Source organism: Protopterus annectens, chromosome 14.part0 (genome assembly GCF_019279795.1).
Source record: "Protopterus annectens isolate FY-2018-M chromosome 14.part0, PAN1.0, whole genome shotgun sequence".
Classification (NCBI taxonomy): Eukaryota; Metazoa; Chordata; order Ceratodontiformes; family Protopteridae; genus Protopterus; species Protopterus annectens.
In genome coordinates, this window is record NC_056748.1 from 107,542,267 (window position 1) to 107,565,937 (window position 23,671).

Here is a 23,671-nt window from a genome sequence, read left to right on the forward strand (position 1 = left end):
TGTGATGAGTGATACAAGGTACCTGTAAGGTGAATAGCATCATATGGCCTTGGGGGTATGGCAATGGTGGCTGTACTGGGTGTGAGAGTACTCATAATAGTGTCACATACAAATCTACACACTCACAACTACTGCTATACACACCAATGCACACACACACACACACACACACACACACACACACACACACACACACACACATACACACACACACACTCACACACACACACACACACACGCACACACACTCGCCAGTACTGACATTAGCAGACCATCCTATCTTGTTATTCATATCATACCATTCCAAACTATTACACAGGACTTATAGGGCTGCAGAGTGTCTACAGATATCATTATGGTTGATGTGAACAGCAGACCTCATGCAGTAGACCTAGGAATGTGCACTCTGTGTACCATGGCATAAAATATTAAATCATGCCCATCCAGTGGATGTCATTCACACACAAACACACAAAATAGTCTTCTCTCTCACACATTTGCCAGGACTGAGATTAGAACCCCTACCTATCTATTTATTGTTTCTACATTGTTATGCATTTATCGCACATGCCACGGAGGTTATGGGGTGACACTTATCTGAAGATACTTCTAAGGCAAGGGTGGGTATTCTATTTCCCATCCACTCCACTTGATTTCTCTTGAAGAGGGCCAGTGATGTGCTCGTCTTTTCTCTTGAAGAGGGCCAGTGATGTGCTCATCTTGACATGTATGTGGCATCTATACTATAGCATGGCCCATCTCTGGTTTGTGAACCTATCCCTCCAGCATGTCCTGTTGATTGTGAGGATGGGGTTGAGGTATCTGGACCATGTTGTGTGGACAGATTGGTTTCCTCTGATGTAGCATTCCTGACATGGTTGGGTTAGACATGGCTGTGTATGTCAGGCAGAGATCACATTTAAGTAGCCAATATGAGACAGAGATTAATTTTAGTTGTTGGAGTCTGTTCATATGGGGCAAGTGTGTAGTACCCAAGATCCTCTTTGTTCGGTACATTTGCAGCCTCTCCTGTTGTTGCTGGTGTCCAGTGAGGTACATAGCAAATGGGCCATAGTACACAGTGATTGGCCTACTGAGGGGATTGGACAGGGAAACACTGTCCTTTTACTTCCTGGATTCAACACCCTGAGTCAGGAGAAGTGACACATTGCAGGACATTCAGAAAACAGTGGCATGGTCATGGTCAACTTGTGTCCCCAGTTCTGTTATACCAACATCAGTGTTCAGTGGACTACCATCAATGCATTACTTCATGGGAACCATGTTGCTGCCAAAGGGGATGTCAGCACATCATCTGGCATTGAGCTTATGTTCAGGGTTCTGACAACAGTCATAGATCTCAGAGAGGCCTTTGTGAAGGATGTCAACCTCATGTGGAGGAGGAATAATACCACCCACCTTGTAGTCATCTGCAAACATTGTCAGCCTTTGTATTGAGCTGGTCCTTAGAGGTGTGCATCCCAGACAGGAGGGAACCATGTCCACAACCTGTGGGACTCCACTCATGACTGTTCAGCAGTCTGACATGGAGTCTGCTGCTTTCACACTATGGGTTTTATTGGTGAGCCAGTTTGAAGGCCACCTACTGTGGCTGCTTATCTGAGTGTGTTTGTGTATGATTCCTGATTGGGGAGTGATATCCAGGGATTAGAAGGGCAGCCTATATTTTTACCTATTCTACACTGGTGCATAGTTATTGCACATGGCACAACAATCATAGGGCTGTAGAGTGTCCCTCTACAGTGGATGACAAATGTGGGTCTTGTAATGTCGACACTGGGACATGGATACTATTCACACACATGCAGAAACACACACACACACACACACACACACACACACACACACACACACACACACACTTGCCTGGACTGAGATTAGAGCCCCAAGCTATCTATGTATTGCTACTACAGTGTTAAGCATTTTGTCGCATGTACCGCAGAGCTTATAGGATGAAGGTTGTCCAAAGGTACTCCTAAGTTGATGAACATCACCAGCCCTTGTATAGTATGGCAACGGGTGATGTACTGGGTGAGAGAGGCCACGAAATACTTTAAACTACACATATACACACTTACACACACACACACTTGCCAGAACTGGGATTAGAACTCCTACCTAACTAGTTATTTATACTATATTGTTATGCAGTTATCACATGCACCACAGAGCTTCTGGGGCTGAGGCCTGATGAAAAGGACTTCTAAGGTGACTGATATCTGCAGGAGTGCTAGAGTAGGGAAAGGGGAATTGAACTGGGTTTGAATGGATCCAAACTCTTTAGCTTATAAACACACACACACACACACACGCACACACACACACACACACACACACACACACACACACACACACACACACACACACGCACACACACACACACACACACACACACACACACACACACACACACACACACACACACACACACACACACACACTGATATTTGCCAGGACTGAGATTAAAACTCCTACCTAACTAGTTGTTTATACTATAGAGTTACACAGTTATCACAGATGCCACAGAGCTTATGGGATGGAGACTTGACAAAACAGATTTCTAAGGTGACTGATATCTGCAGGACTGTTAGAAAGGGGAAGTGTACTGGATTTAAATGGACCCAAAATCTTTAAGTTATAAACACGCACACACACGCACACACACACACACACACACACACACACACACACACACACACACACACACACACACACACACACACACACACACACACATGTTTACATTTGTCATGACTGAAATTAAAACTCCTACCTAACTAGTTATTTGTACTATAGTGTTACACAGTTATCACACCCACCACACAGCTTATAGGTTGAGGCCTGATAAAAGGGACGTCTATGGTGACAGACATTTTCAGGACTGCTAAAGTAGGGTAATGGGAGGTGCACTGGGTGGGGAAGGCCTGTTCATTCCTAGGTCCTACTGACATTTCTGTAAGTGTATGGGCATGCCCAGTGTGACCTTCTATAGTAACGTTGGGACTCCATTCCAGGGATTGTTGTACTCCAGTCTAGTTTGTTTTGTGCTACAGCCATACCTCTCAACCTGTTTGTGCAGGATATCTGGAGATAGCCTATCACAATGGGGAGACAGTGGGCTAGATGGTGATTGTGACTATTTCTCTCAATAATGTATGGGTTGCTAGGGTTACAGGGCATGTTTTAGCAGACATCTGACATATATGACGTTTGACACTGTCATGTATTCTTTCAGTAAATCATGAAAATACCTCCTCATATCATCACAGTGATTTACCAGAGGAATACAGGATGGATGATGCACACACCAATATTATGGGCCAAATGCTATGCATTCTTGCACAGTCCAGGCTGTTGAGAGGTGTGTCTATGAGTAATTGACTGCTGGAGCTGTGGAAACAGTCCAACACCTTGGGGATATATTACAATGGTGGGATATCTGTGCATTTCTGTTCTGGCCTGGTCTGATTTCTAGTCCACTGTTGGGTAATATAAGTCAGACAGGATCAGAGTGACAGGCAGACTCCATATAGATTTGTAGGGGATAAGATATGTGGGGATGGGTGTCCTGGGTCAGATATGTTGGCCTATAGCTACCACTACTTTGCATAGCGATCTTCTCAAATGTTGACCGCACTTGGAGGGTCTTGTGTGTGTCAGACTGTTTGACCAGCCTGGAGGTGTGTGTGTGTGTGTCTCACATATATGTATGGCCCACCTCATTTTGCTTAGCTGGCCACATTTTGGGGTCAGGATGTTGCATAGGATGAGTGATCAGGAAAGGGTGTGCTACTCCCCTTGGCTGTGGGCCAGGGTTCTTTGGGGGCAGACATGTCATCATCTTCCAGGGTTAGGACTGTTTGCAATGATTGTATTCCCATGTTTAGACTCCTAGCCCTGCCTGTCCACTGTACAGAGGATGTCCAGATTCATAACTCATATCTGGTTGTTTACCCACATGAGTGTGGTTTTCAAGGAAAAGTGTTTTGCAAGTCAGTTCGGGTTGAAGTCAGATATTACTGACAGTTGACATTGCAGTTTCAGACTTCATACCCTTCAAACAATCATTCATAGGTTCATAGGTTCATACTAGGCTATCTGCCCTAGGGCATTTATAAGCCTAGCCAGAGTGTGTTTGGCTTTTGCCACCCATTTTAAATTAATTTTGCTATGCCCTTTTTTGAGGTTAGTATACTGTGCCTCTGTCTAACAGTGACACAGAAGTGATACCCAGGGTAAACCTATGATCCCCCATCCACTCATCAAGATTCCTCTTGAAGAGAGTCAATGAGGGACTCTGCCTAACCTGGACTGGGATTTTATTCCAGAGTGAAGGGAGCCTCTGGGTTATGAATCTGTCCTCCAGCATGTCCTATTTATTTCAGTGCTGAGGTTCAAGTCTCTCGGCGTAGCTCGATGGGATTTGGATTTTCTGAGGTGCAGCATGTTCATTAATTCCGAGTTGGACATGGCTTTATACGTCAGGCACAGATCGCCTCTGAGCAGGCAGTATGCCACTGAGTAGAGCTGGAGTTTCTTTAACTGGGCAGCATATGGCATCTGTTTGAGCCCTTTGATCCTCTTGGTGAGGTACTTTTGGGGTCATTCCAGTTGCTGCAGGTGTCTGGTAAGGTACATCCCAAAAGGGGCATTGTACTCAATTATGGGCCTGATGAGGGATGAGTAAAGAGGCACGATGACCTTCCCTGATCTAGATGTAAATCCCTTCATGATTAGGTGGGCTATATAAAATGTTTTTCTAACCACTTTGGCCACGTGGTTGTCAAATGAGAGATTGCTATCAACTTGGGTCCTCAGGTCCCTAATTACTTCTTCTGTACTTAATGGATTACCACCTATGTGGTAATTTGTGGGCACTTTGTTTTTGCCAAATGGGATGAGTATACACTTTTTGGCGTTTAGCTTGAGGCCATTGCTCTGGCACCAGTTGTCTGTTTCTATGAGGCCCTTTTGGAGGATGCTTGTGTCGGCTGGAGAGTCGATTATAGCGCCCAGTTTGCAGTCATCTGCGAACTTGGTCAGTCCATAAACTTTCTAACATTATTAGAGCAGTATTTCAAATGTGTCCTTCTCTTTGGACCTTCTTCACCCAATTATTCATGGCTTTGTCCAGATTTCTGACTCTCTGACACTGGCATGCTTTCTCCTAGCATTTAGCAGCATGGCCTTTCTTTGCATTTTGTAGACTGTGTTATGTTGGTGTTATGGTTCCCATGACCCTCTCTAACAGGGCACTGTGGGTGAGGCATGAGCATTTGCCAGAGGTCTGTAAGTCAGGTGTGACAGATGCAGGCCATCTGTAGCAAGGCAGTGCATTCTGATGATTGCATGTTTCCAGGCTCCTGGCAGTGGACACCCCTTGGATGGCACCAGTAAGTAGACTGTGGGTGTTACTGACAATTGCTTTCTGTTTGTGTTGAGCCATCACTCTAGTTGATAGCTGGATGCTCCTTAAGTCTAGGGACATGTTACTGCATTTCTGTGGGACTATGGGGGGGGGGTGACACGTCTGTACACAATCCACATTTGCAGAGACTGTGCTGATATTTGCTTAACATTTTGGTCCCATTTAGCATAATGGTGTGCCCTATCTTTGAGACTACAGGCATAACAGTATCAACCACAGGTTGGATTGTTCTGGCATAAACATTTGTAGTTTCAGACGTCTTACTTTTCAGTGCCATACTGCCACTGCCAGACCTGCTGTGATATCACTCTGCCAGTCTGTAGGTGGAGATTTCATGGCTATCACCATGTGGGAGCCTTTACCAGACATTTCTGTATGGTTTTCTACAGCTGATCTGATGAGTGAGGCTGGGGGTGGGTATGGGACCCCCACTTTGACAGCCATGCATGTAACCTATGACACCCCAGTTATTTGGCTCACCACATATACTGCAGTGGTATTTGTCAAATATGGTGATACTGCATAGTGTGGGCAAGCAAGTACTGTGGATACACTTCCTGTTGCCCCACAAAGCTGTCAGTTGTCTGCTGCTATCCCAGTAAACCACCCCATTCCCTTGCATGCTTTGCATCAATACCATAGATATGCTGTCAGAACATTCTACTGCATTCATTTATTGTTAAGATGATTGACTTACCTTGTGCCTGAGGCAGTTGTGAGGACGGCGCTTGAGGGCTGACTATGTCAGATGAACGCAGTACACTGCCTATACATGGTAAGGTATAGGTGGTGTGATGTTTGTCATCTATTTTACTGTGTGTGCGAGTCAGAGAGAGAGAGAGATCAGTCCCTCGGGCCCCACAGTGTCAGTGTATGTGCTATGCATTGCCTCTTTGCCAAGGACAGGGCATACTTTATCTGTCTACAGGGGAAGACTCAGGATTTTCCTTCTCCGAGTCCTTCTGTGCCTGTTGAGATCTTGGCAATGGTGGGGGGCTGTGTGGTCCTTCCCTGTTTTGTTCCTGCTGCAAGATCGTATTGTGAAGCATGGCACATATTATGAACATGTGTGCACATGTGGCTGGACAGTACTGCAAGGCTGCACTAGATATGTTAAGGCAGCGGAACCATGTCTTCAGCATCCCAAACACATACTATATAATAATCCTGGTTTGTGAGTGTGCCTCATTATGGGGTTTTTGTGTGGGTGTGTGTGGATTTCTGATGGGTATCATCAGACACAGCTCCAGTGTAGCCAGCATCCCCAACCAGATGGCCATATGGGATGACCCCACTGGCAAACGCCTGGTACAGGTGTGACAAACACCAGATGTGGGAGTTGTGATAGCTTCCAGGGTTGCCCGCACACACATTAATGATAATGCCCTGGACATCTCACATGACTTGGCAGTTGGAGTGGAACCCTTTGCAGTTTAGGTGGACCCTACCCTGGTCACAGGGTGGTGCTTTGGTGTGGATGTGCATGCAGTCTATGGCACCCAGTACCTGCAGGTATTCTGCTACATGGTGAAGAGACACATATTGCTGGTTCTCTCCTCACAGGTGCTGGGGAAGTAAATGTACTCAGTGGCATGTGGGCACATGGCATCCAGGAACTGGTGGAGTATCCTGGATGCAGATGCCTGTGAGACCCCCATGATATCCCCAGTTGGTCTTTGGAAAGCACCTGTAGCTAGTATTCTTAAGGCTACACATACCTTTGTGTCTACTGGGATGGGTTCCCCTCTGTTGGTTCTGGGTCTGAGGCGAGGCCGGAACAGCTCAACAAGTTGCTGAATTATGTCCCTGTCCACCCTGTAATGCTCTACTTTCTCCAGATCATGTAGACCCTGGTAGGTTACTCTGGGTCTGAACACTCTTCTCCTCCTTGGTCTGAGTTAGTTGTCAGCATTATCCTCCTCAGCACCCTCAGCCTCTTGCACCTACTGATAGATCAATGCAACAGCAGCCCCTAACATTTTTTGCTAGTTTTGTCAGTTAAAATTCCCCCATATGTGTACACCTATGGTGCAGAGTTTGTGAGAAAAAACAGACTGGAAGGTGCTTGCATAGTTTATAATTTTGTGCTGCAGATGCTGATTGTGTGATTGGCTGACTTTGAGACATTCCACCTGCCAGCTATTTTACTTGTATTTGAGTGACTGTATTTTGCTATTTCCCTTTTTTTTTTCCTTATCTCCTTCCCATCTCTGCCCCTTTTAAGCCCCGAGACACAGGGCACAAACCCGCTGCCTAAATGTAAACTGTGCTGTTATTTCCATTTTTTTTTTGTTTAAGTCCCAGTGTGTGCTGCACACACCTGTTTAGCTAAGGTAACCACATTTTAGCAGAGATGGCCCTCCCTGGACATGAACATGCTCTTCATTTCATGGTGTAACACATTACAGCCTCAGACACACCCTTGCTTAGTTGTGTTTAGCTAAGCACAAACCCAGGCAACGGAGCTTCAATGTGCTTACAGCAAGTATGACACACCCTCTTTTCATGTTAGCTGCTCCTCCTGCCTACACTCTCCTGTTCTAGCACCTACACGGTTAGGTGCAATGTGTGGACTTAGAATATTTTGTGATTCAGTAAATTTCCCCTCATTTGCATACCCCACTGCCTTAGTCCATAGTTACTGCTCTGACATGAAGCATTTTCCCTTGGCAGCCAGTGTTCCCTGTTAATGTTTTGATTCTGCATGCCATTGACTATAATGTCAAAATGCATATTTCCCCTAAAATTGAGTTTTTACATTTTGTTTTTAATGTTTGGCACAATCCCGTTTGCTCACTGCTGCCCTATGCTTAAACAGCAGGGATCGGCCAAAAAAATACTTTGATTTTTTTATCAGTTTAAACACTTTCCTATGCCAATGGTCATATATTTGGCCATTGGCAAGCCTAAATGTTATAATACATGCTTTTATTTAAGCTGTCATTCCTCCATTTTGGTATTTGCAGAAATGTGTTCAGTTAGTGACCAAACAAATTTCTGCAACTAGCACTGTTCCTGCACAGATGTCTGCCTGCTTCATGAATCTCTAATTCATCTCATTTGCCTGGTTTTCACCAGCAAATGAGGTAATTAGCATTCCACATGGCTTTCCATGCAGGAACAGTTTCAGCAGGCTCTTGCACGTCAAATCAGCTGTTTGCTGAATTACTCGGCGGCCGTATTCCGTGCAGGAGCAGCTACACTGCTCCCACGTGGAATATAAAGTTTAAGGAATCCCAGGGATGGTTTAGGGTTGCAGAGAGTACTCTGGCCATGAAAGTCTAAAATGCCTTCTACATGTTCAGGCCACAAAGTGAATGTGAAAGAACTAAATCAGGTGGTGTATTCATCTTCATAAAAGACAAATACACTTCAAGCCTGTTAAACAGTATGACCCCTTAGAGTTTTTCAAAGTCTAACCAACTGTAGGAAAGACCCTCTCCACATCATTGTTAGCTGCAGGTCCATGAACATGAGCAATGAAAGCCACACAGTTTCTTCCTGGATCTGCTTGAGTCACTCATAACACAGCAAACCACCCTAGGCATGTGTGACTTTAACTATCCTTCCATCAATTGGGATACATATATGAGCTCAAACATGCTCACCCTAAGGTTCCTGCACTTTGGAAATACAAATTCTATAGAACACTTGGTCTGCACCCCAAAAGGGTCTTGAATGTCTTTGACCTAGTATTCACCAAAATGGGAGATCACTGTATCACCCCATGTGTGAGACCCTCCCTGTTAAGGACTGACCATAAATCAGTCACTTTCAATGTAACAATCATACCTGACCCCCTGATCCAAAATGTTGAAAATTTTCTCTAAAGCAACCTATAGCCTCCTAAGTGATGGCATATGTGATGTCCGGCTAATATCTCACTGGACTGCCACCAATAATGTGATGTCCCCCACTTAAACCCTGGGTCAGTAATTAAGAAGCCTCAGTCCTCACTACTGACTCCAGTGTAGGAGCATCACGGAAACAACAGAGCACAAAGCACACAAGAATAAAATTCCACAATTTCCCTTAAGAGCACAACAGGAACATGTTCTATTTCCTGGGACTAGACAGAGGGTTCCACCCAAATGTAATCCCTTATTATACAATTCAGAGCACTGTGTTCTAGTTTAAGACCTCTGACTCTCACACTCAAAATAAATTTAAATCCCACAAATCCCACACACTCAAACACTTATGGGAAGCCTGACACTGATTTCCAGCTGTGTCCCCTCCCCAATACAAATGATAATGCTGCCACAAGAGTCAGACAGGTCTACATGCCCTACAAAGTGTGATCAATTATTAAGAATTAAACATCAAAATAAATGATAGCTATGACCAGAAGTGGTTAGGCCTTCAGGGTGAACTGGAGAATATCAAACAGGTTTAAGCACTTAAACTCTAAAGAACACACTGATTTCCAGCCACAATGTAAAGTAATGAAAAACATTTAATAATAATTAAAATAATTACAAGAATGTAAATCAATAACTTCCAATAAACACCAGAATTAATTTACCAAAAATATAAAATTAAACTGTAAGATAGAAGTCCATCATTCTAGAAAAACTCTGTCTGAATAACTTAAACTTTCCTAATCTAACTAGAGAATACTGTCCCTGTTCTAATCTAAAGCATAACAGCAAGGCAAAGGCAGGCTTACAGGTTTTTGGTGAGTTCTCTTTCATGATTATCCACTGATTGCAACTCTTCACTAACCCCTGGATTCTGCAAGCCTTGCATGGAGTGCAGGATTAGTGCAGGAGCTCTAGTAGGCAATATGTTTACCGTGTGATCCAGGAATAGCCTTCAGGGGCGTGCATGAGCGCTTCTGCACTAGTCCTGCATGGTCAAAGCCCCTGTATGCAAATCACCCTATTTGAAGGAGAAATTCATACAAATGAGGTGAATTTGCGATCCAGGAAGCTTGAAACTGGCCCTGCAGGACTAGTGTAATCTGCAGAAATGTACTCGGTTAGTAAGAGAGTACATTCCTGCAAAATCCAAAATAGAGCTATGACAGCTCCAAATAAAGTCTATATATCACTCAGGAAGCATGCCAATGGCCAAGTATAAAGCCATTGGCATTGCAAACAGCTTAAAAAATAAAAAAATCAACTTTTATTTTTTTAACCAATCTTGGCTGTTTAAGCATAGGGCAGCGGCTCGAAAACGGGATTGGGGGAAAATAAGAAAATCAACCTAAAATAAGCACTCTAACTAAAATTACTATTCTGCCACGAAAGTCAATGGCAGGCAGAAGACAACATGGCCAGTGAGTAGTGGCTGCTATGAGGGGAGGCTCAGTCTGAGACATGTAGCTAAGCATTAGCAGGCAATCCTATGCAAATGAGGGGAATGATAGTGAATCCCAGATTTCCCCAGCAAGCTAGTCAGCTTCCAACAGTGTAAGAGCAGGTATAGCTTGGAGCAAGCCTAGGAGTTAGCTGACATTATAGGGGGTGTGTCAGGCATAGAGTAAGTGGATTGCATCCCTGTGGCTCCAGTTTGTTCCTAGCTTAGCAGAGCTAAGCGTGCCGCGCACCGGGTTTTAAGGGGAAAAAAGTAAACCAGGAAATAGCAGCTTTGTGCACATTTGAACACTTTGTTTGCTCGGAGCGCCTTCTAGCTTAAACAAGAAGGCAATGAGAAGGGAAAACAGAAGTAGGAAGGTAATCTAGGAGAACTAGCATAGTTGGCAGGTGAAATGTATCAGAATCTGCTAATTACACAGGCAGCAGACCAGTCCAGCCCAAAACACATCTATAAACCATGTAAACACCTTTCCCTCTGGTTTGTCCCATACTCTACACCACCAGTGTATACAAGTGGGGAGCTTTTAACGAACAAAACAAAAAAAGGATAGGGGCTGCTATAACTATCATACAACAACTTGTGGAAGAAGCTGAAGCTGGTGAGGATGTGAATGCTGTCGACCAACCCACAGTGAGGAGACAGAGGAGAGTGTACACACCTAGGGTAACCTACCAGAGGTAACATGAGCTGGATATAGTGGAGCACTATAGGGTGGACAGGGACCTCCCACAGAAAATTTTTGAGCTGTGATGGCCACACCTCACACACAGAACTAACAGAGGAGAACCCATCCCAGTGGATACCAAGGTATGTGTAGGCCTAAGAATACTAGCTACAGGTACCTTCCAAAGGCCAACTGTGGATATGATGGGGATCTCACAGGCATCAGCATCCAGGGTACTCCACCAGTTCCTGGATGCCATATCAGCACAAGCCGGTGAGCACATATATTTACCCAACACCCATGAGGCGTTGGCCAGCAATATGCAACTGTGCCACCAAATAGCAGAATACCCTGAGGTAGTTGGTGCTATACACTGCATGCACATATGCATCAGAGCACCACCCGGTGAGTGGGGTAGGGTCTACATCAACCACAAGGGCTTCCCCTCCATCAACTGCCAGGTCATGTGTGATGCCCAGGGAATAATAATGAATGTGTGTGATGGCTGCTCTGGAAGCTATCACGATTCCCACATCTGGCATCTGGCACATCTGTACCAGAGATTTGCCAATGGGGACATCCCTTACGGTCACCTAGTGGGGGATGCTGGATATGCACTGGAGCCATGGCTGATGACACCCATCAGAAATGCACACAAACGCGAACAAGAACTCCATAATGAGGCACACGCACAGACCAGAATTATAACAGAGTGTGTGTTTGGGATGCTGAAGTCACGGTCCAGTGCCTGGACACATCCGGTGGAGCCTTGCAGTACTCACCAGCTACATGTACCCAAATTATCATATGTGCCATGCTACACAATATGATCCTGCGGAAACAGCTGCAGCAGGAACAGCAAGGGGTAGGCCCACACAGCCCCCCACCAATACCAAGGCCTACACAGGCACAGAGTAACTCAGAGGAACAACCTGAGCCTGCCCCAGTAGGCAGACGGAGGTGTGCCCAGTATGCCCTGGCCTTGGCAAAGAGGCAATGCATAGCACATACACTGACACAGGAGGGACCCGGGGAATATCACCTCACTCTGACTCTCACATACAGTAAAAGGGATGCCAAACATGACACTACTTATGTTAAACCATGTATAGGGAGTTTACTATGCGTGTCCGACATAGTCAGCCCTGCAGCACCATTCTCAGTACTGGAACACCCACAAGGTAAGTCAATTAACCCACCAATTGTCAAATGGAGTAGAATGTGCTGTTACCTGCATCTATGGTATGGATGTGAGCATGCAAGGGAATTAGGTGGCTGAATAGTATGTCAGCAGATAGCAGACACCCATAATGGCACCATGATATCTGTAACAAATACTGGAGTTACCATAATAGACAGTACTAAATAGGGTGACAAAACCCACTGCAAGAAATGTGCTGGACCACATGTGTGCCCATATGACTCACACATGCCAGTCAGAGAAGTTCACATACCCAACAGCAGTCTCAGACAGCAGGACAGGTGTAGACAAACACAAACAGAGGCTGTGCTACGGCCTCTGAATGATGCCTACGGGTAACCACCCCCCAGGCCTACACAGACAGACCACAGCAGGTCAGGCAGTGGGATGTTAGTTCAGAAGGGTAGGAAGTCTGACACTAATATGTAGGTCAACCAAAGCTAAGACTTATAGCACACTGATATGCCTCTAGTCGGCATGATAGGTTAGAATACAGAATGAAATGGAGTACCTGACATACTTGTACAGTCATAGCAAATGTGTACAAGTGTCAGGTCTGCCCTACCATCCTATGTAGATGTGTATAAACAGTCAGCTGTGCCCCCCAGTCATGTGTAGAAATGTAGAAACACTCAGGTGCCCCCCAATCCTGTGTAGAAATGTAGTAACAGTCAGGAGTGCCCCCCAATCCTGTGTAGAAATGGAGAAACAGTCAGGTGTGTCCCCCCACAATCCTATGTAGAAAGGTAGTAACAGTCAGGTGTGCCCGTCCCACTCCTATGTAGACATGTAGAAACAGTCAGGTGTGCCCCTTCCCCCAAACCAGCGTAGAAATGTAGTAACGGTCAGGTGTGCCCCCCAATCCTGTGAAGAAATGTAGAAATAGGCAGGTGTGCCCCCCCAATCCTGTGTAGAAATGTAGAAACAGTCAGGTGTGCCCCTTCCCCCAACCCAGATTAGAACTGTACTAACATGCAGGTGTGTCCCCCTCCCACAATCCTGTGTAGGAATGTAGAAACAGTCAGGTGTGCTCCCCCCAATCCTACATAGAAATGTAGTAACAGTTCATGTACCCCCCAAACCTATTTAGAAATGTAGCATTTGTCTGTTGTGCCCACACCCAGTCTGATGTACACACATTGTAACAGTCAGCTGTGCCTCCCCATAACCTATGTAGAAATGTAGTAACATGTATGTATAGGTATAATACCAGTGTAATAATATAATACCAGTGGATACCCTGCAGTTTGCTGCCTGTTGGTGTACAGCACAAAGGTCTGCACTGGAGTACAAACTACCTGGAATCAATCCACACATGCGATACAGAAGGCATGCTCACTCACAAACAAATGAAGCCCACATCTGCTAACAACAGTGGACCAGACTTATCTGGCATTTGGAGATTTTAGGGCATACACTCCTCAGTATGCACTACTCATGCTTTGCACATACAGTGGATAGGAATACAGACAAATATCAAAGGACAACACACTATAATAAGCCCAAAGTAGACATACATAGATGTGTGGAAGAGAGTGACTTTGACAAGGAGCCATCCATTATGAGTCCTGCCCAACCAGCACACAGCCAAATGGCTACAACCACATGAGGTTCAGATGTCACTCACTGTACATACTAGCCACCAGTATCTATCAGCATTGCAGACTATGTGGTGCAAGTGCTAGCTGTGCAACATGACTGTACAGGGAAGTAGTCATCTTGCAACTGTATACATGTACCTGTGGAATATAACCCTGCATGTGCCCACATGTGGTGTGTCAACCTCTAGATTAATGGTTTATAGCCCATACACACACACTGCCCTCTCCATAGCCCTACTAGGCAAGGCTGCTGAGGTCATCCACTTTGAAATACACCTTTGGGAAAGTTGTAGCTCAGTAATCTCCGTAGCCCGTCCTGTAAATGCGTATTGCTGTAGTGTGAGAAACTATTTAGGTAGGAGTTCTAATCCCAGACATGGCAACTGTATATGTGTGTGTGTTTGTGTAGAGAACAAGGCTTCTTAGTCTAGTCCAACTCACTACAATTCAAATGCCCTACTTTGGCAAGGCTGCTGTCATCCACTGTGAAATACACCTTTTGGAAAGCTGTAGCCCAGTAATCTCTGTGCTGTGTCCTATAACTGCATACTGCTGTAGTGTGATAAACTAATTAGGTAGGAGTTCTAATCTCAGACATGGCAACTATGTGTTTGTGTGTGTGTGTGTGTGTGTGTGTGTGTGTGTGTGTGTGTGTGTGTGTGTGTGTGTGTGTGTGTGCGTGAAGAGAACAATGCCTTTTAGGCTAGTCACACTCACTACAATTCAAATGCCCTACTTTGGCAAGGCTGCTGCATCTACTGTGAAATACACCTTTCAGAAAGCTGTAGCACAGTAATCTCCATGGCGCTTCTTATAATGGTGTACTGCTGTAGTGTGATAAACTAGTTAGGTAGGAGTTCTAATCCCAGACATGGCAATTGTGTGTGTGTGTCTCTGTCAGTGTAGAAAGCAATGCTTTTTAGGCTAGTCACACTTAGTACAATTCTAATGCCCTACTTTGACAATCCTGCTGATATCATTCACTGTGAAATACACCTTTGGGGAAGGGGCACTCCAGCAATCCCCATGGAGCATCCTATAACAGCATCATGCTGTAGTGTGATATAGAATGCTGGTAAGGGTTCTATTCCCACACCTGGCAGGTGTGGATGTTTTGTGTGTGTCTATGTCTGTGTAGGGAGCAATGCATTTTAGGCTACTCACACCCAGTACAATTAAAATGCCCTACTTTGGCAATCCTGCTGAAGTCATTCACTGTGAATTACACCTTTGAGGAAGGAGTACTCCGTAATCTCCGTGGCACATCCTATAATTGCGTACTGCTGTAGTGTAATATACTAGTTAGGTAGGAATTTTAATCCCAGATATAACAGGTGTGTGTGTGTCTGTGTGTGTGTGTGTGTGTGTGTGTGTGTGTGTGTGTGTGTGTCTGTGTGTCTGTGCATATGTGCATGTGTGTGTCTGTGTTTGTCATTTGTATCCTGTGTGGAGGTGGTGGTGAGTGTAACAACTGGACTCAATATGGAGCAGGTTTTGCAAACTTCTTATATGGTAGCCCTGGTATATATCACAATGTCCACTGTACAGGGATAATTGATGTGAAATAGCCAAGAGGCTGGGGTGTAAATCCATACCCCTACATGTGACATCAATGCCAGCTGAACTACGTTAGCAACCCTTGTATTACCCAGGGAACACTCTCAACCCATGTCTCATACACACACACACACACACACACACACACACACACACACACACACACACACACACACACACACACATGCCTAGGCAAAACTCCCTGTGTTGGTAGTACCCTGCATATTGCCCACTAATAGTAACCATGGTATGATTGCAGTGGGCTACAGAGGGCATGCACCCTGTTTATTAGTCCAATATGCACGTACATGCTGACAGTGCACCTCCCCCCTGTTCCCCACTGGACATCTGCAACACCTGTGGTGCCAGCACATGTGACCCACAAAGGACATACCATGCCTGAGACAGAAGTCGTGTATGGACAGATGCCACTGACACAAGGGAATACTGGTATCATGCTATCAGTGTAGTTGCAGGGTCAACCTGCTGTCCATTAACAGTTCCCGTCACATGAGGCCAGGACTGGCACATCTGATGATAATCTGTATACACAACATTGGCCAGATACCCCAGGTACAGTTCCACATGTAACAAACAACAAGTGGATGAATTGCTGCAGCACAAAACGAAACAACCAAGCCAATGAAAAAAAACGTTTATTTCTCTAGCGCCTCGGCCACAGTAAGCCTTCAAGGAGTACCCCATCATACACAAAAAGCAGTTTAAATAGTAACAGTTAATTAAACCATAAAACCATAAAACAATCAACCAATTACTTAATAAAATTCATTCAAATAACACTTCTCCAGAAGCAGTCTGTATTCAGACCTTTAGGTAACAAAGTGCTATATTTCAAAATAAAAATTGTTTCTTTCTTTAAAAGTAACTTTTCAACAACAGTAACATCAAGTTCATCAACAGCTACCTGTTGCAAAATAGTAGCTTGAAGACTATCACTCTGGCCACCATGATGTTCACAAAAATGTTGGGCTAAAGGGCTCTCTAACTTGCTAATTCTAATATCTCTTAAATGTTCAAGTAACCTAACCTTAAACATTCTCTTAGTTTGCCCAATGTAAAACTTGTTACATCCACATTTAATTGCATAAACAACCCTATGTGTTCTACAATTATATATCCCATTAGGAATAAAACTAATATTATTAATATAAGGAAGAAAATATATATAAAAGGGCAACCATTACACTTCCCACATGAAGACATACCTACATTAGCTATTTGATAATATATTTTCAACCCAGGTCTAACAAATTTAGTATGTACAACCATATCTTTAATGTTTCTACCTCTTTTATAAGAAAACACTAACTTATTTGTCATTAGGTTGTCCAATTCACCAAAGTTCTTTAAAAATCCCCAAAAATGTGATATACAATTTTTGATACTGTTAATACAAACATTGCAAAGAGAAACTAAGAAAAAATTCTTATCATAATTATTAATACTATTACCAATTTAACTATTGCCCCTATCTTTATAGGTATTTCTAACATTATATCTCAATCTAATTACCTGTTGAATATCAGTATCAAGTAATTTAGCATCATAATACCTTTTCAAAAACATACTTTTAGTCCGTTGTATTTCATTCAGAAATATTTCATCATCATTACATAAATGGGAAATTCTCAAAAATTCACCATATGGTAGAGCTTGAATGGTATGTTTAGGGTGACAACTTGTACCCATCAAAAAGTCATGTGGCATACCAAATTTCCATGAATACTTGTAACCACAGGTTTACCAATGATACCTTGTAATTTAATATCTAAAAAATTAACTGTCTGCCCATATTGTAATCCATCAAAAGTAATATTAAATCTATTGTGTTGAATTTCCTGTACAAAATTATTTACAAAATTTATGCCATCTTCACACAAAAAAATCAGATCATCAATGTATCTATAATAGAATTTCACATATTTACATACAAATGAATTATTATAAATACATTCTTGTTCCACCATTCCCATGAAGATGTTGGCATACATGGGTGCAAATGGAGCACCCATTGCAGTGCCTTGTATCTGATGAAAGATCTGATTATCAAAGCAAAAATAGTTATTTTCCAAGCAAAACTTAACCAAATCCATCACATAATGAGTAAACGGAAAATCTCCCATGCACTTATATAATGCTTCCAAACCAAATTTATGTTTAATGTTAGTATAAAGACTCTGTACGTCTAATGTAATCCAATACATGTTTTCTTTCCATATAACTTGTTTTATTTTTTTCAAAAAATCAAAGGAGTCTTGTATATACGAAGGAAGACGAATGGCTTCCTTCAATAATACCTGATGTAAAATAACTCCCAAGTTATGCAAAAAATATTTGCTAGCTGAAACTATAGGTCTACCTGGAGGAGTATTAAAGTTTTTATGAATCTTAGGTAGACAATAAAAGTAAGCTAAACCTGTATCAACAATTGTAAGCTTCTTCTTAACATCAGTTTCAGTCCAATAACCTAATCTCAAACCTCTCTGTATTAGACATACATACCTATCCTTAGCTTGTTCAATAACATCCCTTTGAACTATACAATAAACAGATTCATCTTTTAATAAATCTAAACACATGTTCAAATATTGCATATAGTGCATAATAACTATTTTATTGCCCTTATCAGAGGGCTTTATAACCAAATCTCTCTGCTTAGAAAATTTTACCAATTCCAACCATTCCTGTTTAGAAAGATTATATTCCACCTGCTTTTTATCAAAATTTTTTAACAATGAATCTATTTCAAATTCAACCATAGCATGAAATTTTTTAATGCCTTCATGGGAGAAAGGAGGCATAAAGTTGCTTTTAGTACTCAGACAAGAAGTATCTATGGCACAACATGCATTAAACTCACTAAAACAAGATACAAAAGAATCATTGGTATCAGAATCTGTTGTACTACTTTCAGTAGTATATGTGTTATTAAACACATTTTCCACAGCTTTTTCCACAGTTAGATGATGAAAATAATACCACAAATGCAACTTCCTAACAAATCAAAACAATTCTACTTTAAATTCATATGATTTAGGCAATACAGTCGGCACAAATTTTAAACCACAACTCAGTGAAGAAAAGATTTTATCAGTAACAAAACAGCCAGATAAATTCACCACATTACTATATTGAGAGCAAATGTCAGTACCATTTAGTTCTTTTATTGTTCTGCCATTGGCATTGAGGCCCCCCTCTGTAGTATTCATGTTCAGCATAACTTCTTTTTTGTTGTTTACCATAATCGCATGATGGACGAAAATGCTCCGGAAAAAAACGTTCATCAGCCGGGGAAGGCAAAGCTGGAAAATCATTAGCACCTATGTCATTATGCTGCCTATCTTGCAAATAACCCTGTACATCAGCACTAGATGTGCTAACAATTCTGTCCCTCTCCCCGCTAGGAACGTTAGGAGGGCGGGCTATGGAACATGAACGTTGATTGGGTCTGTGCAAATAAACACTTCATCTCTCAAAATCACGGAGGTCTCTTTGAATTTTGTACATCTTCTGTTCAATAACTTTCTTTTCTTGCACATTAACTTTATCCTGAATGTCTTGTAAACAGGACTCAAGTCTCGATCTGTCCAGTACTGTTGCTAAATTGTTACAAGCCATATTAATGTCTTTTTTAAGGTTGAGTAATTTAATATTATCTCTCTCAACCAAAATTTGTATCCATTCTCTAGAACACTGATGCGCTGCACATTCCCATTTTTGTTGAAACGCCTTATCAGTAGAACATGCGGTATCAGAGGGAAATTTAACAGCTCTTAACCCTCTTGGAATAATGTCCAGATCTAAGTATCTCTGCAAGCTATTGTAGTTGTAAAATGTAGCCATTTCCTTATTCATTAAATTAGTTAATTTAGAAATCATAGTTTTTACCTCCGTCGGGAAATCCATGGAGCGTTTTCCAGTGTTAGCAAAAGGATTACTAACTCATTTACTATGTGTTTCAGCCAGGAAACGCTCCCATACTGGAGTATCCACACCACCATCAGTACCTGTATTCCTTTCGGATCGATCCGTAGCACGGTCAGAATTAATGTTGAGGAAACCATCAATAGTCCGCTGAGAGGTACCGCCACTATCCTCTCTAAAAATACGTGGAATATTTAAAGCTGGATCACTGGCCATAGGAGATGTAGAACCAAATGAAACAAACAACAAGTGGATGAATTGCTGCAGCACAAAACGAAACAACCAAGCCAATGAAAAAAATGTTTATTTCTCTAGCGCCTCGGCCACAGTAAGCCTTCAAGGAGTACCCCATCATACACAAAAAGCAGTTTAAATAGTAACAGTTAATTAAACAATAAAACAATCAACCAATTACTTAATAAAATTCAACCAAATAACACTTCTCCAGCAGCAGTCTGTATTCAGACCTTTAGGTAACAAAGTGCTATATTTCAAAATAAAAATTATTTCTTTCTTTAAAAGTAACTTTTCAACAACAGTAACATCAAGTTCATCAACAGCTACCTGTTGCAAAATAGTAGCTCGAAGACTATCACTCTGGCCACCATGATGTTCACAAAAATGTTGGGCTAAAGGGCTCTCTAACTTGCTAATTCTAATATCTCTTAAATGTTCAAGTAACCTAACCTTAAACATTCTCTTAGTTTGCCCAATGTAAAACTTGTTACATCCACATTTAATTGCATAAACAACCCTATGTGTTCTACAATTGTATATCCCATTAGGAATAAAACTAATATTATTAATATAAGGAAAACAATTTTTTATAAAAGGGCAACCATTACACTTCCCACATGAAGACATACCTACATTAGCTATTTGATAATATATTTTCAACCCAGGTCTAACAAATTTAGTATGTACAACCATATCTTTAATGTTTCTACCTCTTTTATAAGAAAACACTAACTTGTCATTAGGTTGTCCAATTCACCAAAGTTCTTTAAAAATCCCCAAAAATGTGATATACAATTTTTGATACTGTTACTACAAACATTATAAATAGAAACTAAGAAAAAAATCTTATCATAATTATTAATACTATTACCAATATAAGTATTGCCCCTATCTTTATAGGTATTTCTAACATTATATCTCAATCTAATTACCCGTTGAATATCAGTATCAAGTAATTTAGCATCATAATACCTTTTCAAAAACATACTTTCCGTCTGTTGTATTTCATTCAGAAATATTTCATCATCATTAGATAAACGGGAAATTCTCAAAAATTCACCATATTGTAGAGCTTGAATGGTATGTTTAGGGTGACAACTTGTACCCATCAAAAAGTCATGTGGCATACCAAATCCCGACACTACACACCTGAGCCACAATGCAGACCATTGTCATGTGGCCTGATGTCAAGGTATACCCATCACCTAGCCTTGTATAGCAGTCTGGCACCGTTGACCACTACACACCCATGAAGCAATGCACCCATGCATGTCAGTATTGGCACCCATGTGTGTGTGTGTGTGCTGTATGATGTGTATAACCACATTCACACTCACTCCCACCCCCAATGGCATACCGAAGCATGCTGTCTGATGTCAGACACCACCATATACCCTTTGTCTATATAACCTCTGTATGACCCCTGTGGTGCATGTGATACCTGCACAATACTGTGTTGTGGCAATCCCACTAGTGATGAGTTGTATTCCTGGCCCTGCCAAGTGTGTCAGTGTGTGTGTGTCCTGTGAGAGTGTGATTGTGTTGACGCTGACACCAGTTCATGTGGACAGGCACATGTACTACTCCTACGGTGTAGCTACCATATCCCTTTTTCAGATGTCACTCACAATCACATATACATTCTGACGGCTCTTCAACATGTAACCTATGTGGTGCATTCAATAACTGCATGGACATGTGATAGCACTACATAGTCATCAGGGGTTTGATACCCTGTACTGGTAGGTGTGTGACACAAACATGCTTAAGTTTCCCACCCCTCCCTGATTTTTCTTTGTCTCTGTCCGCCTCTTTCTCTCCCTCTCTGGTGGATGTGGAGACCTACACCTGCTTTGCTTAGGCAGCATGTGTATTTTTAAGTGATGCTCATAATCAGCTGATGGCCTCTGCATGAATTTCAGCCTTCCTCTAGCTGATTGCATGTGGAACAGCTGTGGTAACATTCCCATAGCCAGTTGCATGGAAACACACTCCAGTATCTAGGAACATCTTGTTGGTGTTGGGCCTTTCATTCACTGTGAGCAGGAACTCGATCTGTTGTTTGGCAAACAGCATCTCAGATGGATTGGGGATTTACCTCTAACAACATACACTGTGGAAACAGGCCAACACACAGTAGGGGGATGTGCCTGACCTGACTACAGACTGTAAGTGCTGCTATACTGTATTTGGAGAAATGTTGGTTTAACAGGTTGTGTGTGGATATGGCTGTCCTACATGTTTTAATACCCACCATTTCAGTGCTATGTTTATGAGGGAACCCCCATCTGTAGGGTCATTTGCAGAATGGGCAGTGTGTGGTGCCTTGTGTTTCATGTGTTACTCACAGAGCACCTATCTGTGAACTGCAGAAGGTAGTGTGAGGATTGCAGTCTGTAGATGGTGACAGCCATGAGAGTTACTGACTTCATATCCCTCATAGGATATATGTTGCAAAAAATCCTGTTGCAACAGTAAATATATGAGGTTATCACAGCAACATGTCAATATTGGCCATGTGTATGTGCCTCCAGCTACAACCCTGTCAACCTTTGTACATATGTCATGCAGTAAGGGGTGCATATGTGCTATAAACCATAATTAGTGACATCATATCTGATAACAAGCCAGTGAGATATCAGACTGCTACACATGTTATGTATAGTAGGGATTATATTTGATGACATAACCTGGGCATTCTGTAGTTGTGTGTACAGTACTGAGGTCTGTGTAGTTATGGTGATTGTCAACAGTGTGTGTATTGGTAATATGTACCTTGGCCTGTGTACAGACTGTGGTAGATGTTATTGTTCTTGGTCCTGTTCTCTCTGATGTTACATGCTGCTCCACTGTATGTTACCCTATCGGCTTACATGTTTGTAGGGCCATACATGCACATATCCCATATCACAGACAGGCATTGGACCACACTGTGTAGCAGCACAGTATATGTAGGGTTAGTGTGTGAGTGGTACATATGAGGTTGGTGTCGAACAGATAGTCCATATACTGTAATAAGACGCTAGAACAGATGGTCCATATACTGTAATAATATGCTAGCTTACCATATGTGGGTGTGTTCACATTGGTTGTGGTTAAGCACTGTTACACAGGTGTATGTAACCCTGTGCTGTGACATGCCTGTAGAGCCTGCTATATATGCAGGTACATGCACATTCCCCCATAGGAAATGTAGGCCAGTGTTGAGCCAGTCTGCCTGTACCCTGCACAGTGCTTTGTTACATGCCTAGTAGCTTAGTGTACTTACCCAGTGAGATGTAATGTCCAGATACTTGCCAGATGTACTGCTGCCAGGCCACCATAATAGTCATGTATGTCAGACAGAGCAGTGGGATGCTGTACAGATGTATGTCAATATCTAGTGGGTAGTATGTGGCCATGGCACCTCTGTACCAGTGGTTATTATGTGGCAGGACAGACAGGGGTGTGTGAATGCATAACCTATTGGGGCAAATGTATACTAGTAGTTATGTGTTATAGCCATCTACATGGCTGTTAACATCCACATTGTCAGGACTGGTCCACATGTCTTGCACTAAGGGTTATGTGTATACCTCTGGACTGTCCAGTGTGTGTCAGATTGTCCACATATATTGGCCAATATCTCTGCTGTTGTCAGTGGTACTGTACTATGATGTCCTTAGGATGTTTGTCAGTAGCCAATGGGGCACATG